Below are 17,952 nucleotides of genomic sequence, written 5' to 3'. Positions count from 1 at the left end.
TTTTTGGCAGTGTCCCCTCTCCTCCCCTCCCACCCCTGGCAACCAACAAAGAAAGTTTCCCTCCATATATAAACCTTTCCTTGACCCTCCACAACAATGAACTAACACTATATTTATCCTTCTGTGATTGATTTATGTCACTCAGCATAATGTCCTCCAAGTTCATCCATATTTTGCAGTGTTTTGCTGACTTTAAATTATTCTTTAGTGCTGCATAGCATTCTATTATGTGTATGTACCATAGTTTGGTCATCCACTCTTCCGCTATAAATCTTAAGAGATATCAGCAAATATGAATTTGCTGCTGTCATTTTTGTTATGTACTTTTTCATGGTATTGATTTCTTTGTTCCATATAATTTTCTGTGCTGAGCTCATTTTGTTTAAGAATTGTGTTATCACTACCTTCATCACTATTGTTTTAGTATTTGCTGAATATTTATGCTGGTCTTCTTTTTTGATGTGAAGGTTTATCATTTTTCTTTGTGGTTACCCTGTGATTTAATAGTTTTCTTTCCAAGTTTAGAACTGTTCATTCTTTCTTGTAGTTGTCTTGACTTCCCTACCATCTAGAAGTTCTGTAACGACATAGTTTATTCCCTCTTTTTGGTTTGTAATTGTCCTCATTTGTCAATTGATGTCTCTGGCTCACTGTTTACAATCTTGTAAGCTTATTTACTTTGGATACTTCCATAGCTGGGTTGGTTTCTGGGTTATATCATCATGTGTGTTAATGGTCAGTTGTTGTTGGCTGTTGTTTCTCCAGCTCTCACTTCTTTAGAATATATGCTTAGTAGTGGCATTGCTGGATCAAATGGTTTTTCTATTTTCAATTTTTTAAGGAAGCACTATACTGTTTTCCACTGTGGTTTTATCATTTTACAGTCCCACCAGGAATATATGTGAGTTGTAAACTCTCCACACCTTCACCAGAATTTGTTCTTTTCTGTCTTCTTGAACTTTGCTATTATTGCTGGAGTGCAATGATATCTCATTGTTTTGATTTGGATCTCTCCAATGGCTAATGATTGTGACTATTTCTTCATGTGTTTGTTGGCTGTCAAATATCTTCTTTGGTGACACATCTGTTCATATCTTCTGCTCATTTTTTAATTGGATTGTCTTTTTGATGTTGAAGAGTTGGAATTCTCTATAAATTTTGGAGATAAGTCTTTTGTCAGATATGTCATTGTTGAATATTTTTTCCCAATCTGTAGGATCTCTTTTTATTCTTTTGGAGAAATCTTTTGATGCGAATAAGAATTTAATTTTTAGAAGTTCCCAGTAATTTAGTTTATCTTCTGTTGTTTGTGCATTTTTAGTTATATTTGATGGTCTCTCTATGCCATAAATTAGTCCCTATGTTTTTCTTTGATGAACCTTATGGTTTTAGGTTTCACATTTAAGTCTTTGATCCACCTTGAACCAGATTTTATAGATGGTGTGAGGTATAGATCTTCATTTTTTTTTTTTTTTCAGCAGATGGATGTCCAATTTTTCTAGCATCTTTTGTTAAAGAGCCTGTCTCTTCCCCATTTAATGGATTTTGGTCCTTTTTCAAAGATCAGCCGTCCACCAGTAGATGGATCTATTTCTGGGTTCACAATTCTGTTCCATTGGTCAATGTGTCTGGCTGTTTGACCATGGCGGCTGAATGTTAGAGTTGGAGATCAGGGCGTGTGAGACCTCTGACTTTGTTCTTCTTCTTCAGTAGTGCTTTGCTTATCTGGAAAGGAAAGAGGTCTCTTTCCTTTCCATATAAAATTAGTGTTTGGTTTTTCCATGTTCTTAAAGAATGCTGATGGAATCTGAGTTGGGAATGGATTGAATATATATATATTGCTTTGAGTAGTACTGACATTTACAGTGTTCAGTCTTCCTATCCATGAGCATGGTATGTTCTTCCATTTAGCAGATATCTTCTAGTTTCTTTTAGTAGTGTTTTGTAGTTTTCTTTGTGTAGGTCTTTTTGTGTCCCTCACACAATTTATCCCTAAGTATCTTATCTTTTTGGTAGCTATTGTAAATGGTGTTATTTCCTGATTTCCTTTACAGAGATCTCTTTGATGTTGTACAGGAATCCATCTGATTTTTGTATGTTGATCTTGTATTCTGCCACTATGCTGAATCTTTCAATTAGTTCCAGTAGTTTTCTTGCTGAGTCTCTGGGATTTTCTAAGTATAAGATCATATCATCTGAAAATGGGGATGTTTTTACTTCTTCCTTACCAATTTGGATGCCTTTTATTTCCTTTTCCTGCCTTATCACCCTGGATAGGATTTCCAATACAATCTTGAATAGAAGTGGTAATAGTGGACATTCTTATCTGATTCCTATTCACAATGGGAATGGTTTCAGTCTCTCTTTGTTGAGAATATTGTTGACTGCTGGTTTTGTGTACATACTCTTTATTATGATGAGGAATTTCCCTTCTATTGCTACTTTGTTAAAGCTTTTATCAGGAACAAGAGTTGGATTTTATCAAATGCTTTTTCTGTATCAACTGATATGATCCTGTGGTTCTTTTCCTTTACTTATGTGATGGATCACATTCGTTGCTTTTCTAATGTTGAACCATCTTTGCACACCTGGTATGAATCCCACTTGGTCATAATATATTGTTATTATTTTTTTGATATGCTGTTGGGATCTATTTTAAGCTAAGATTTTGTTGAAGATCTTTGCGTTTACATTCATGAGAGATATTGGCCTGTAGTTTTCTTTCCTAGTGGTGTCTTTGCTGGGTTTTTATATCAGGGTTATGCTTGCCTCATAAAGTGAATCTGAGAGGATTCAAGCCCTATCTATATTCTAGAATTGTTTGAATAGGATTGTGTCAGCTCTTCTCTGAATGTTTGGTAGAATTCTTCAGTGAAGCCCTCTGGACTAGGACTTTTTTTCTGTTGGTAGCTTTTTAATGACCTGTTCAATTTCTTATTTTGTTATGAGTCTGTTCAAATTTTCTACTTTGGTCTGTGTTAGTTTAGACAAGTAGTGTGTTTCTAGAAATCTGTCCATTTCTTCTAGGTTTTCCACTTCTGCTTAATGAATAGTGGAATGCCATACAATCATCTTGGCCTGCTATTGCATTCTTCTTCATATAGTCCAGCTTCTAGGATTATTTGCTCAGGATACAGATTGAATAAGTATGGTGAAATGACATAGCCCTGATGCACACCTTTCCTCATTTCAAACCATGCAGTATTCTCTTGTTATTTTCAAGCAACTGCCTCTTGTTCTATGTACAGGTTCCTCATGAGCACAATTAAGTGTTGTGGAATTCCCATTCTTAAAAATGTTACCTATAATTTGTTATGATCCACACAGTGGAATGTCTTTGCAGAGTCAACAAAACACAGGTAAATATCTTTCTAATTGTGGTGGCTAAGGTTGTATGTCAACTTGGCTAGGCTGTTGTTCTGAGGGGTTTGGCTGATGGATATCGTTATCCCCCATGATGAGATTATAATCACTTCCATGGTGGAATCTGCTGTGAGATATTAATCAGTAAGAGGAGAGCTGCCTTTGGGGTGTGGCTTGCTTCCAGATATAAGGTGAGGCTTTGAGAAATGTCTCTAGCTTTTGGTATATTTAGATCCTGTATTTGGCAGAGCCTTTATCTCCAGTGGCCTACTGTGTTGTCTGCCAACCTTGGCATTATTCCTGGACTTGAACCTGCAGTGTTGCTTGCTGATCTTGGGATTGTGACATTTTACCTGCTGATTTTGGGTTCATCAGCCTTAGCAGCCAGCAGCTGCCTGAGTTAAGAGATGCCTCCAGCTTCATTGGGTTGGGAGCAAGAGATAGAGCTGAAGTCCAAGAGGCCTTCACCAAGCCCCTAGAGCTGGCACTTTGAATTTGGACTTTTAGCTTCTTAAACTGTAAGAGAATACATTCCTGTTTGTTAAAGCCATCCACTTGTGGTATGTCTGTTATAGCAGCATGAGAGAACCAAGACACTAGTATTCTCTGCTTTCAACAAAGTCCCTCTGACATCAGCAATAATATACATCCCTCATTCCACATCTTCTTCTGAATCTGAGGATTCAGAATTTTTGTCAGTTCCCTGTTGATGTACTGCTGCAACCATTTTTTAATTATTGTCATAAAATTTTATGTGATATTAAGTCTATTCAATAACTTCTGCAGAAGGATAACCTTTCTTCTTCTTTTTTTAAATTTGTATTGTGATTTGGGTGAAAGTTTACAGTGGCAATTAGTTAATTTTCCATACAGCAGTTCATACACATTTTGTTTCATGACTGCAGTTCCCCACAATTTAACAGCTCTCTTCTCACTTCCTCCCTCTAGTTACCTCTTCCCAATGTCCTTCCTTCCTATACATTGCTGCCCCCTGAGCTCTTTCCCTGCTCAAATATTGTCCCTCTGTTCTCCCATGATCGATCGTTCTAAGGCGTGTATCTACCTGATGTAAATGTTCACCCTATATGCCTGTCTGGGAGCTCTGATAGTGTAGTGCCTAAGGCATTTGACTGCTAACCAGAAGGCTGGCAGTTCAAACCCACCAGTCACTCCTCAGAAGGAAGACTGAGCAATCTACTTCCATAGAGATACTGCCTTGGAAACCCAAGGAGGAGTCACTATGAGTCACGGTAGACTCAATGGCAGTGAGAGTGAGAATATATACCTGTCTATTATTTGGCTGGAAGGCACATGATTAAGTTCAATTCCAGACCTGAAGGGTAACTAGGGACCATAGTCTCAGGGGTCTTAGCAGGATCTATCAGACCAGTAAACCTGATCTTTTTTTAATTATTTTGAGTTTTGTTTCACATTGTTCTCTCACTCTATCCAGGATCTCCTACACTAATCCCTTCCCGAGTGGTTGATGGTTGTAACTGGAATCTATCTAGCTCTTCTGGTCTTATTGTCATAATGGCCAAGGTTCACACGGTCCACTAGTCCCTTGTACTAATTGTTTCCACGCCTCTTTGGTTTTCTTCATTCTTCTTTGTTCTGAATGTGGAGAGACCCATTGTTGCATCTAGAGGGCCATTTGCAAGCTTTTAAGACCACAGTCGCTACTCACCAAGAAGGATGTAGAACAATGTTTTTGTGTAGTATGTTATGCCAGTTGAGTTTGATGACCCTTGAAACCATGGTCCCAAGCCCACAAGTTCAACTATTTACTCCCTCAGGGTGGTTGTCTGTGGCTAAGAAGTTATCATAATTTTGCCTCTTGTTAGCTCTAGTATATTATATGGACTTTCTTACCGCACGTAAAAATACATATGTAGAAATATCATCTGCCAACCTTATATATGGTCATGGGTATATCCCTTTTTCCTAGACATACCTGATCATTCTGCCTGTCTACCCATCTATTTATGCATAGATTAATGTGGGATCACCTTTCTTTGGGATGGGCACAAAAATAGATCTCTTCCAATCAGTTGGCCAGGTATCTTTCTTTCAAATTTCTTGGCATAAACAAGCGAGTGCCTACAGCGCTGCATCCCTTTGTGGAAGCAAGTCAGTGGGTATTCCATTAATTCCTGGAGCCTTGTTTTTGACCAGTTCAGTGCAGCTTGGACTTCTTCCTCCAGTACTATTGGTTCTTGACCATATACTATGTCCTGAAACGGTTGAACACCAACCAATTCTTTTTGGTACAGCATTCTGTGTAATGCTTCCATCTTTTTTTAATGTTTTCTGCATTATTCAACATTTTGCCATGGAATCCTTCAGTATTGCAACTCAGGGCTTCAAATTTTTGGTCACCTTTTTCAGCTTGAGAAATGCTAAGTGTTCTTCCCTTTTGGTTTTCTAATTTCAGATCTTTGCACATTTCATTATAGTACTTTACTTTGCCTTCTTGAGCCACCTTTTGAAATCTTCTGTTTAGTTCTTTTATTTCATAATTTCCTCATTTCTTCTGCTTTAGGTACTCTCCTTTCAAGAGCAAACTTCAGAGTGTCTTCTGACAGAGTATCTTCATGTGAGGGGCTAGTCTAAATTTATCATGTTGACATTTACTTCTTTCTTTATTGAAATTTCTTCCCTAGTATACAGTGAATTTTTTGAGGTCAGAGTTTGTGACTCATTCACATCTCTATCCTCAGTGTCCAAGGGGTTGAATTGAGTCAGGTGCTCCATGAAATGAGTTGAATTAATTAATTCTCAAACAGGAAAATTAAGATAGGATGAAGTTCATTAGATAACGGAGAGTACCTTAGCCGCCACTCAGGAATTCCTGGTCTACCAACTCTACCAGTAAACTTGCTGTGTGAATGTAGTAAATCATCTACCCTGTCTGAACCTCAGTTATTTGAGCTCCAAAATGGTTGGACTGCATGACTTCTAATGTCCCATTCACCTCTGTGTACTGTAGTTGAGTGTGACCCCACAGAAAATAAATAACTGTACCTCATCTCAATGTGGGAGCTCTGATAGCAAGGAAGATGAGGCAGTCTACTTCCGTAGTGATACTGCCTGAGAAACCCAAGGAGGGGTAGCTATGAGTCAGGTCCGACTCGACGGCACATAACAACAACAACAATAACATCTCAATGTGTCTCTTTGTGCCCTCTTGGGACTGTAATACTAGGCAGATATGCTATTGGACAAAACCAGGGCGGCTGTTCATATGTCTACCTCCCCTATTTACTCCTATGGAAAAATGTAAAGTGAAAAGCTTGTCATGCTCATCTGGCAAGTGCTGGAAGCCCTATTGACCAGAATAGGCCTACCTGAGGTAGTAGTGGGGAAAACATTTTTTAGGTTTTCTCCCCCTGAATCTAGCTCCAGCCAAACCTGCTCTGTCTCTCATTCTCCTCAGCACAGAATGTACTTTGCTATTGGAGAAAATAGCGCTGTCTCTATGGCAGAAGATATGTGTTGTATAATGCTTGTCTCAGATAACGTATGGGAAGGAAACCAATCCCTGGATGAGTGGGGTTCCTCTTTTCAGACACCCACCTTGCCATCTTCCTGAGATCTGGATGTTCTCATAAACCCACTGGGAGAAACAAATGGGCACATATTCATACTCAGCTGATTGTTGAGAGGAACATGCATGCCCTGAGTCCTAAGACAGATCACCAAGAACCTGCTAGAGAGAGTGCTTGCCTCGGAAAGGCTCTGGGGAAGCAAAGAAGTGTTGGCTCAGGAGCAGCAAGCTCACCTCCATTGATAGATGAAAAACTGGGCCCAGAGAGTGCTAGTGGTTCTCCTGAGGACACATATATTGTTTGCAACAAGGTAGGGCATAGAATTTAATGTCACAGAAAGAGAGATCAGTTGGCCCTTGTGCTGGGAGCTTGGCGTCATTTCAGTATTGAATCACACAACTAAATCTCAAGCCCTTTCTCGTCACAGGTCCTGCCTGCAGCATTCCCGGCCCCAGTTCTCACCCAGAGCACATAAGTCAGTGTTAAAGCTGTGGGAAACATTTGGGCCTAATTATGTATTTTCTAAGGAGCTCTGGTGGTGCAGTGGTTAAAGTGCTTATCTGCTAGCTGAAGGTTGGCAATATAAACCCACCAACCGTGGAGCTGCAACTCCTGAAAGAAAGTGTGTCAATCTGCTTCCATAAAGATTCACAAGCTTGGAAATCCTATGGAGCAATTCTATTCTATCCTAGAGGGTGGCCGTGAGTCAGAGTTGACCCGGGCTGTGGGTTTGGTTTTAGTTTGGATGTATTTCCAAACATACCACTCGGAGGTGGGAGGAGGGAAAGGAGGCAGTCAGGGTTGTTTTTGTGGATTATGCAGTTACTGACCTAAATTTCATATTGGAAGAAAAAAGAGAAAGAACTGCTGCAGGTAACACTGACATGTTGGAGAAAGTGTTACAGAGATGAAATGCTCAACTGGGTTCTTTGGAAGTGTTGTCTGTTTTAATTGGATGTGTCTGTTCAGAACTAGCTGGTGGCAGGCCCATCACAAGCTCCTTTTAATCAGTGGAATTCATATTCCCCCACTGCATCTCTTCTCAGAAGAAAGAGCAATGGCACAGGGGCCAAAGGGGGGAGAGCGTAATTCCAATTTGAAATATGGTAATTTGGGAGCAGAATTTTATTTAAAATTAAATTCCCAGGGTCCTACTGCATTTTATGCCTTAGTGAGTGAGCAGATTTTTCAAAGGAGAAAGAAACTGATCTTTTCTTGGAGCAAGAGTCCAGAGTGATCTTCGGCCCATTTTCTTCTCATTTTCCAGAATTGGGTGGGTTGGTAGAGGGGGATTGTCTTTTTTCAAGCTTTGCAGCAGCAGAGTTCACTGCTCCCTGGTCCCAAGGGACAGTGCAGGGGGTGACAAGTAGGTTCCTGTGGCTAAGGGGGTGAAAAATGGAGAGGCAGGAGGAGCCAAGCTTTGCCTTTGCAAAGGTCAGGTTGAAGCCAGGGAAATCATACGTCTGGGACTTCACACTGTGGACCCAGGCTTGGGTCCTCCATCTTTAACCCAGGATAGCGAATCTCTGACCAAGATAAGGCCAAAGTTTTCCCCAGCATTCATTCACTTACTCTAAATTGGCTGCATAGAGTTTCTGGGTGGTGCAAATAGTTGATGTGATTGGCTGCTAGCCAAAACCTTGGCAGTTTCAACTCAGGACCATTTGGGGGACACCAAACTCAATTGGCACAACAAAATACTTAAAAATCTTGTTCCACAACCTACTTTGGTGATTAGAGAGCAGGGTCTTAAAAGCTTTTGAGTGACCATCTAAGATACAGGTATTAGTCTCCTCTCATATGAAGCAAAAAGAGTGAAGAAAATCAAAGACATCTGGAAACAGTTAGTCCAAGGATATGATGGACCCTGAGACCAGAAGAACTAGATGGTGCCCAGCTACCAATGCCAATTTTTCAGAAAGGGATCAAACCTGGAGATAGAGTGGGAGTAAAAATGTGGAACAAAATTCAAAAGCACAAAAATGACCAGAATTACTGGTAGGATAGAGTTTGGTGGGACCCCCAACACTATGGCCCCATGTAGAAAGTAGAAAGACCTACATACAGAACCCCTATCCTAAGGCGCTGCACCTACCTGCTCTAAGGAGATACACCCCTTAGAAAAATCAGCCATGGGACACCAGAGGGACAGCATTCACGTAGAGGGAAAGCTGGACAGACAAGAGTGCATAGTTAAGAAGGACATAGGGAGGGGATAGTCCCTGGAATGGGAAGGGAAGAGAGTTTGTTATGTTTGGGGATGAAAGCTAATTGGGGCATGAAATCAAATGTACATGAACTGTTGAATGTAAAACAAATTTTGCTCTGTAAGTTTGTACCCAAAGCACAAGAAAACCTAAAAATGTTTACCCAGAGTGCCTCAGAAGAAAAGCCTGGTGTCCTACTTCCAAAAAAATCAGTCATTGAAAACCTTATGGTGTAAGGGGCACAGTTACAGATACTTCTTCCAAAAAAAACCCAAACTCACTGCTGTCGAGTTGGATCCGGCTCATAGGAACCCCTCCTTGGGTTTCTGAGGTGGTATCTCTATGGAAGTAGATTGTCCAACCTTCTTAGACATAACCAAACAGCTTGTGAGGTTGGTTTTACAGGTTTAAAGCCTTAGGACCATAGTCTTGTGGACAACTTGGTCAGTGGGCATAATGTAGTTAATGAAGTTTATGTTCTACATCCTAGTTTGGTGAGTAGTGTCTTGGATCTTAAAAGCTTATGAGTGGCCATCTAAAATACAACTATCAGTCTCTTATCATCTAGAGCAAAAGAGAGAGAAGTAAACGAAAGACTCAGAGAAGAAACTAGTCTACAGGACTAATAGTCCACATGAACCACAACCTCATCTTCCCTGAGACCACAAGAACTAGATGGTGCCCGGTTATCACTAACAACTCTTCTGAGCAAAGCCACAAACAGAGGTATCCTGACAGAGGGGAGAAGAATGTGGAACAGAACTCAAATTCTTAGAAAGTCCAGACTTACTGGACTGGTTGAGACCAGAGGACTCCCCAAGACTATTGCCTTGGAATACTCCATAAACCCTGAACTAAAACTACCTCCTGAGGTCACCTTCTAGCTAAATAACAGATAGGCTCATAAAATACATTCCCAGTGAGTACTGTATACCTTTAAAAAACCACCTATATGAGACCAAATGGTCAGCAATTACTCTAAAGCAAACATGAAAAGATAAAGGGAGAAGGAAACTAGATTACTGGGGGTGGGGGTGGGGGATGAGAATGTTAACATATTGTCAAAAATGTAGCCAATGTCACTGAACAACTGTGTTGTTGTTGTTGCTATGTGCCATAGAGTCAGACCTGACTCATAGCGACCCCTCCTTGGGTTTCCGAGGCAGTACCACTATGGAAGTAGATTGCCCAACCTTCCTTCCGAGGAGTGGCTGGTGGGTTTGAACTGCCAGCCTTCTGGTAGAGGTCAAGTGTCTAAGGCACTATGCCACCAGAGCTTCTGTAGTAATTGTTAAATGGGAAGCTAATTTGCTGTGTAAACTAAGAAGTAGTATAAAAAAAAAGTATTATTTAAAAAAAAAAAAATCTGTGGAGTTCTACTCTGACATACATGGGGTCACCAGAGTCAGAGTCAGCTTGCCAGTAACTGGTTCTTTACTTGCTGCTAAGCACTGGAACTCACATATTATAAGCCTTAAGGGCCCCATTTCTGGCCTCAGTCAGACATCAGGATCAGTTTAGACCACTTTAGAGCAGATCTAAATATTCAGGAATGTCTCAGGACTAATATAGCTACCTGGAGCCTATGAAGATCCCAATCAGGGGCAATCTGAGCATTCTGTGAACAACCAGCACTGTAGGCAGGCCAATGGTTCAAACCTACCAGAAGCTCTATGAGAGAAAAGACTTGGATCTGCTGCCATAAATACCACGGCCTAGAAAACCCTATGGGGTAGTTCTCGTCAGTCATATAGGGTTACTACAAGTCAGAGTTGACTCAAGGGTGTACAACAACATGGTGTGTTGGAGACAGCACCAGACTTGGTGGTCTCTGACCTCAAAGGGCTGACAACATAGTGGGGGACACAGTGTGTCAACTAATTTTTATCAAGTGCTCTTTTCAACTAGGCCTATTTTGGGTGATGAGGCCATAATAATACATAAGACAGACTTTCTGGCTTGAAGGATTTTACATTCTATTGTGAGGGAAGAAGGAAGCTGACAGTAAGCATATAAATAAATAATTGGATTAATAACTAATACGTAAATAAGAAATAAACCAAAGGATCTTTGTTGGCATAATGCCTAAGGCATCTGACTGCTAATCAGAAGGCTGGAGGTTCAAAACCACCAGCCCCTTCTCAGAAAGAAAATTTAGCAATCTACTTCTATAGAGATACCACCTCGGAAACCCAAGAAGGGGTCACTATGAGTTGGAATCAACTCAATAGCAGTGAGTTTGGTTTTTTAAATAAGAAATAAGAGAATTTCTAGCATTAAAGTGATAAGAAATAAAAATAAAAAGCTATTTTAGAGAGGGAATGATTGAGTAAGGACTGAGTTAGACAGTAAAGTGGAAGAAGGCTGCTCTGAGAAGATGATGTTATGGATTGAATTGTGTCTCATCCAAAATGTTTTTGTTGTTATCTACGGGGATATTTTTATAAGAAGTAATAAATTTCTGCTGAAATACTGGATTCTAACCCCTATACCTGTGGATATAAACCCATTTGGGAATAGGGTTTCCTTTGTTGTATTAATAAGGCTCTATCAGTGTAGAGTGTATCCTACCTAATCATTTCTGAGTTGTAAGGGACAGCATAGAGACAGAGACAAGCAAGCACAAAGAGAGGGAAGATAGTTGCCACATGAGGATCACCAAGGAACTGAGGAACAATAGAACTGGAGGAGCCGAAAGACACAAGGATCTTCCCCCAGGACCAACAAAGAGAGAAAGCCTTCACCTAGAGCTGGTGCTCTGAATTCAGACATCTAGCCTTCTAAATTGTGACAAAATAAATTTCTGTTTTTAAATCCACCCAGTTATGGTATTTTTGTTACAGTGGCACTAGGACACTAAGACAGATGGCAGCAGAACCAAAAGTTGAGTAATGAGAAAGGGCTGACAGGAGCAGCATCGAGGGGTTCAGATAGAATTCAACAAAAAATAAATTATTTTAAAAAGGGAAAAGTAAAGAGAAAGCTCTCATGCGTTTCCCATCATTGCATTTATAGGACGTTGATTTGCAGCTTGTTGAGAACATATCCATTACATAAAACAAAACTTGCCTCTGCCTATGCTCAACCCTAAAGCTACGTAAAGAAGAATCAGATTCTTTTTTTGGGGAAAAAGAAGAGTTTGGAAATTTTCACTTAAAGCATAATGAAGTTAGCTAATTCTCCATCTACAGTCTTGTTGACAGATGGGTAATATCTACTCACCACCAGCTCATCCTGGTCCTTTGTGTGCCCAGGCAATTACTGAAAAATTGTACTATTTAAAGACTGCTGACTTTCTATCGATGGTTGACAGTAAAATTAGCATTGGGCTGGTTTGTTTGCTCTGTTTAATTTAGAAAGACATTGTATTTGGGGGAAAAATGATTTAATTAAGAATGAACTTTCCATTTGGGAAACCAGTATCATAAATAAGTGTCTGTGTCAATAATACTGCCCTTAATTTATTTCCCATATTAACTTGTGCCTTACTTTCTTTCATGAGAACATTCACCACACACATATACATGCACACACACACATGATAGAGGCTTAGACCACACAACACACTCTAAGGATGGGTGTTCAAGGACATCCTATAGCAACATTCAGCAAATGTGTGTCAGGTACCATTCTAGGTGGGAGAAAACAAAATCTCTGTGCTCTGTTGGAAGGGATTGGAGACAATAAGCATACTAAATAAATAAGTAATCTATAGTATGTAAGAAGGACATGAAGGCAGGGGGAGCAGATCATGTAGGGCTTGATACGTTTCTATTCTGAGAAATATGGGAAGTCTTAAGGGGTTTTTGAACAAAGTGGCATGATCTGATTTAGAGTCTGTGAGTTTACTTCAATGGGTAGGAACAATTTGGAAAAGAAGGATGAGAATGGTTGGACAACTTGAAGAATGTAATCAATGTCACTGAATTGTACATATAGAAATTGCTGAATTGATGTATGTTCTGCTGTGTATATTCTCGACAATAAAAATTAATAAAATTAATTATCTTTTAAATTTCCAGAAAATAATAAATAAAAAGCTTCACTCTGGTTGCTTTGCTGAGTACAGACAGTTGGGTTGGAGGGTGAGTGGCAATGGTAGAAGAAAGAAAATCAGTTAAGAGACTTATGTGAAAAGTGAGGATGGGTTGGACCAGGGTGGCAGCAACCTAGTGGTGAAAAGTGGCCAGAATCTGGGTTTGAGTTGAAGTTAGAGTTATAAGACATTCCCTAAATAGTGATGGCAGTTTCTCTAATTCAGTGACACCATCTGGAATAATAGATGTCTCAGCATGGGTACCTTCTCCCCACCCCATTCCTCATCTTCTAAGCATGATCTACTTGTCACTAGGAACCCTTGGTGAACATAAAACACAGGATCTGAGTGCTGAATTGGAGAGTAAAGATCTTCCACTTAAGACTTTCCCTCAAATCGCAGGGGAACTCAAAGGTCTAAAAGACATTCCTTTTGGGGTTTGAAGAATATCATAATTTGAGATAATTTCCCCCAGAATGAGGTTCTGCAGGATAAAAACAGCAGTGGGTTTGGAGTCAAAGTGTGTGTTTGTTCAGAGCCCTTGCCCACTAGATGTGCATCCTCATACCTTCTCTTCCTCCACAGAGAGGCAAAGGGCTTCTCTCAGGCTGCTTCTCAGCACACCACTGCTGGAAACAAAAGGTACATTGTCCTTAGCCTAATTCAAACCTTTACATCTTGATGAACTTCCGTTGAAGGTCAGTTCCCTTCATTCTCAGGTAATTTCCACCAAATCTCAGTTCTCACTCTTTCATAATTATCCAAATGCATAGTCTTCTCTAGAGACACCTAAAGCCACCTTTCTGTCTCTTAGACCCTCTCTGAAGGTGGCAACATTGTCAATGGCCACTTCTTGAATATGGTGAAACTGTGATTTTGGGCTTTACAACTCTCTTTTCTCCTAGTTTAATATTTGGATTTCAACGAACATTATATAGAAGGGTTACTTCAATTGCACATTTTTCCAGTTACAGAAGTGTTACCTTGATCTCTCACACCCATCTGTCAGTTTGGCTGTGTTGGCTTTCATGTTGCTGTGATGCTGGAAGTTATGCCACCACTATTTCAAAGAACAGCTTGGCCACCAAAAAATGGACAGGTTTTAGCAGAGCTTCCAGACTAAGATAGACTAGGAAGAAAGGCCTAATGATCTACTTTCAAAACCTAGCCAGTGAAAACCTTGGGGATCACAATAGAACATTGTGCAACTCACTTACTTTGGATATGTCATCAGAAGAGATCAATCACTGAGGAAGACATCATGTTTGGTGAAGTAGAGAGCCAGCAAATGTGAAGAAGACTTTCAGTGAGACAGATAGGTAGAATAATTGCAACAATGGACCAAACATGTTGGAGATCATGAGGATGAGGCAGGATTGGACATTTTGTTCTGTTGTACATGAATACTCATGTTGCCATGAGCTGGAGTTGCTCAGCAGTAGCTATCTATCTACCTTGATTTTATGCATTTAGAATTCACAGAACCTTCCACAATTGTATGAAGTAATCAAATTGTCAAACTGACTTCTAGAGGTCATTCTGTCCTGTCTGCCTCTGGGCAGGAGCATACTGAAACAAGGTAGTTTGCCAAAAATAATAGCATATAGTACCTCGCAAGTCACAAAATGTATATTTGCATGGCTAGGAAAGTGGCTGGGGAAGTCAAGTAGTAACAGAAGCAATTAATAGAGACAGAACACAACCTCGTCTGAGAATCTGGGCAGAGTCACAAGGGGAATTGGAATGTAATTTGTGCCCTTCCAGGTAAGTTTAATTGAGGAGGAAAAAAAAAAAGAGGAGAGAGAGGGTAAGAAGACACAATCCTTTCCTTTGTTTTTCTCAGAATCTGAAAGGAAGAAAGATTATTCCTAAAGGCTAACTTCCTGGAAATGCTAAGATCAACCAATTCATCTTGATATTTACCAAAGGATCTTACTAAGGTATCCTAGAAAATGAAACAAAATTGACAAGTATGGCAAAATTGGGATCATTAAAACCCATCAGAATTGTAAATTGTTAAATATATGTGATTAGTAGTTGTCTTTATTAAGCAAAGGTTTTGAAGCTAATGGACCTAAGGGGAGGGAGGAATGGAACATAACTGAGCTTTCTTGCTGGGGTCTCAGATGCTCCTTCTTTTTAAATATCCAAAACCTTCTTTAGATAAAAGGAACACATCCTTACTGAAGCACAAAGGAGCAGTTGTTACCTAAAATATGTGTCTGTTTTTTTTTTTTTTTAAACAAGGCTCAAAGCTTTAAGTTAAAAATAGAAGCATTGGATAATGAAGAAATATTTTGGGACTGAGTCTATTCAATGCTCTCTGTAAATAAGAAAGCATGAAAAGATGGTGTTGATTTTCTCCACCTCTGAGCTGTGTGGGTCCTGAGGGGAACGTGTTTAGTGTCCCATTGCTTATAATTCCTTTGGCCTCCCTAAGTATTGAAAACTATTAATGTTCTTAGCTGCTGATTGAAAGGGTAGAAGTTTGAGTCCGCTCAGAGGCACCTCAGGAGAAAAGCCTACTGATCTACTTCTGAAGAATCAACCAGTGAAAATGTTATGGAGCACAGTTCTACTCTGACACATATAGGATCACCACAAGTTGGAGGTGACAGGACAGTAACTGGTTTTATAATTCCCTGAATGCCAGTTCACGTTTCCATGTTCCCCTCACCCTTCTGTTGAATCCTACTGTTCTCCCCTCAGACCCTAGCTTGAACATTTTCTTCCCACTTCCCCAATTCAGTTAGTCACCCCTTCTGTGATCTGACCTCTGAATTTGGAACACATCTCTACGGCTGGACTCTACCAGCTGTTTCCTAATTCATGTGTTCACATGTCTATGTCATCCTCTACCCCATAAGATCTTCAATAGGAGCACTGTACCTTACAGGACTGATGGTCTTACAGCAGAGGGTAGATGTTCAGCAAAGACTCATTCCGTTGAATTGAAATGGACGAAGACCTCAACTCTCTTGTGGTGGGGTCTATTCAGGCTAAAATGTCTTAGGCAGACATTCTGAAAGCAGAATTTTTGTTGGTGTTGAAAACTTGTTGAGCTGTACATTTTTAGATATAGGGCAATGACTCTTGCTTTGTAGGTACATGTCAGAGCAGGAATCTTACATTTCCTGGAGTTGCCATATTGTATTCTGACCCATTTCTTAATTGCTCTGAAAATGTTCTTTCTTATTTTTTCTGAACTAACAATTGGGAATTTCATAATGACATGGAGGAGGGTTGATTTTATCATTAAAACTCTTCTGGTCATTGTTTGGGCCCTGCCACCTCTGCCAGACAGTCATTGTCACTTATCAGAGCTCCCACTCTGTGTACTGCACGCTTGCAACTTAACCAACCTAGAACTAACCAAGCTACTTTTTTAGGTCCTCACATTATAACCCACTCACTAGTCTGTACACTTTTGTCTTAGGCTTCTTAAGGTCTACCACATTACCTCATCAGATGGTTAACACATAATAGGCACTCAATAATTATTTGTCAATTAAAAAAAATCAAGTTAATTGTTATGGATTGAATTGTGTCTCTCAAAAAGATATATTAAACTCTTAACCCCTGGATCTGTGAATGTGTGTGCACCTGTTTGGAAATAGAGTCTTTGCAGATGTTACTAAAGAGTTCATTCTGGAGTAAGGATGATTCTAATCCTATGTAACTGCTGTCTTTATAAAAGAAGGGAAGATTCACAGAGGCAGGGAGACAGAGGAAGGTTTCTATGGGACACTGTAGCTACCAGTCAAGAAGGCCTGGAGTTACCAGAAACTAAGACAGAGGCAGAGCCCTCAGAAGGAATCAACATGCTGTCACCCTGATCTAGTCTTCAGAACTGTGACACAATACATTTCTGTCCTTATAAACAACCCAGTTTGTGATATCTTGTTACCATAGCCCTAGGAAACTAATACGCTTTCTTTATGAGCCATCAATTTCAAATGGAAATTATCTTTTCCATTATTGTTGGATAAAAGTATGGAAATTTTCTATTCACCACCAAAAATGTAAAAAACAAACCTGAAAACATTTTACTCAATAAGGATACTGACAACATTGTGGCTAACTACTGAATGTTAATTCTGAACCAAATACTATGCTGGCATTGCATGCAGCTGTCTTTTCATAGTAACCTGTGAAATAAAGGCTTAAATCGTCATTTGTAACTGGAGGGTCAGAGAAAAAGGGGAAGCCTCAATGAGGTAGATAGGCAGTGGCTGCCATGATGGGCTCAAGCATAGTAAGTATAGTGAGAATGGCACAGTACCAGGTAGTGTTTCCATTCTCCTGTATATAGGGTCACTGTGAGTTGGAATCGACTTGATGGCACCTGACGACAACAACAACATTGTCATTTGTGATTTAGAAAGGGAGACTCACTTACTCAACATGATGCAGGCAATAAATGATAGAAACAGGATCTGAACCTGGCTCAGATTCCAAAGCTCATGTATTTTCTACAACACCAGTTTTCAACAGAAATGAGTTTGTTGTTGTTGTTATGTGCCGTCGAGTCAGACCTGACTCATAGCGACCCTTCCTTGGGTTGCCAAGGCAGCATCACTATGGAAGTAGATTGCCCCATCTTCCTTCTGAGGAGTGACTGGTGGGTTTGAACCTCCAGCCTTCTGGTTAGCAGTCAAGTGCCTTAGCCACTATGCTACCAGAGCTCCCAGAAATGAGTTTAGTGCCCCCTAATTCCTCTCTTTCTAGTCTATCACTTTCAATGATGCCCTGTTTACTTGCAAACTGTTCCCTGGAATTTTGAGGAGAAAATTTAAGG

The sequence above is a fragment of the Orycteropus afer genome, unplaced genomic scaffold, assembly GCF_000298275.1.
Source record: "Orycteropus afer afer isolate SDZICR_OR568_19922 unplaced genomic scaffold, OryAfe1.0 scaffold00047, whole genome shotgun sequence".
Lineage (NCBI taxonomy): Eukaryota > Metazoa > Chordata > Mammalia > Tubulidentata > Orycteropodidae > Orycteropus > Orycteropus afer.
The sequence above is the reverse complement of the archived record's forward strand: the minus strand, read 5'-3'. Positions refer to the sequence as shown.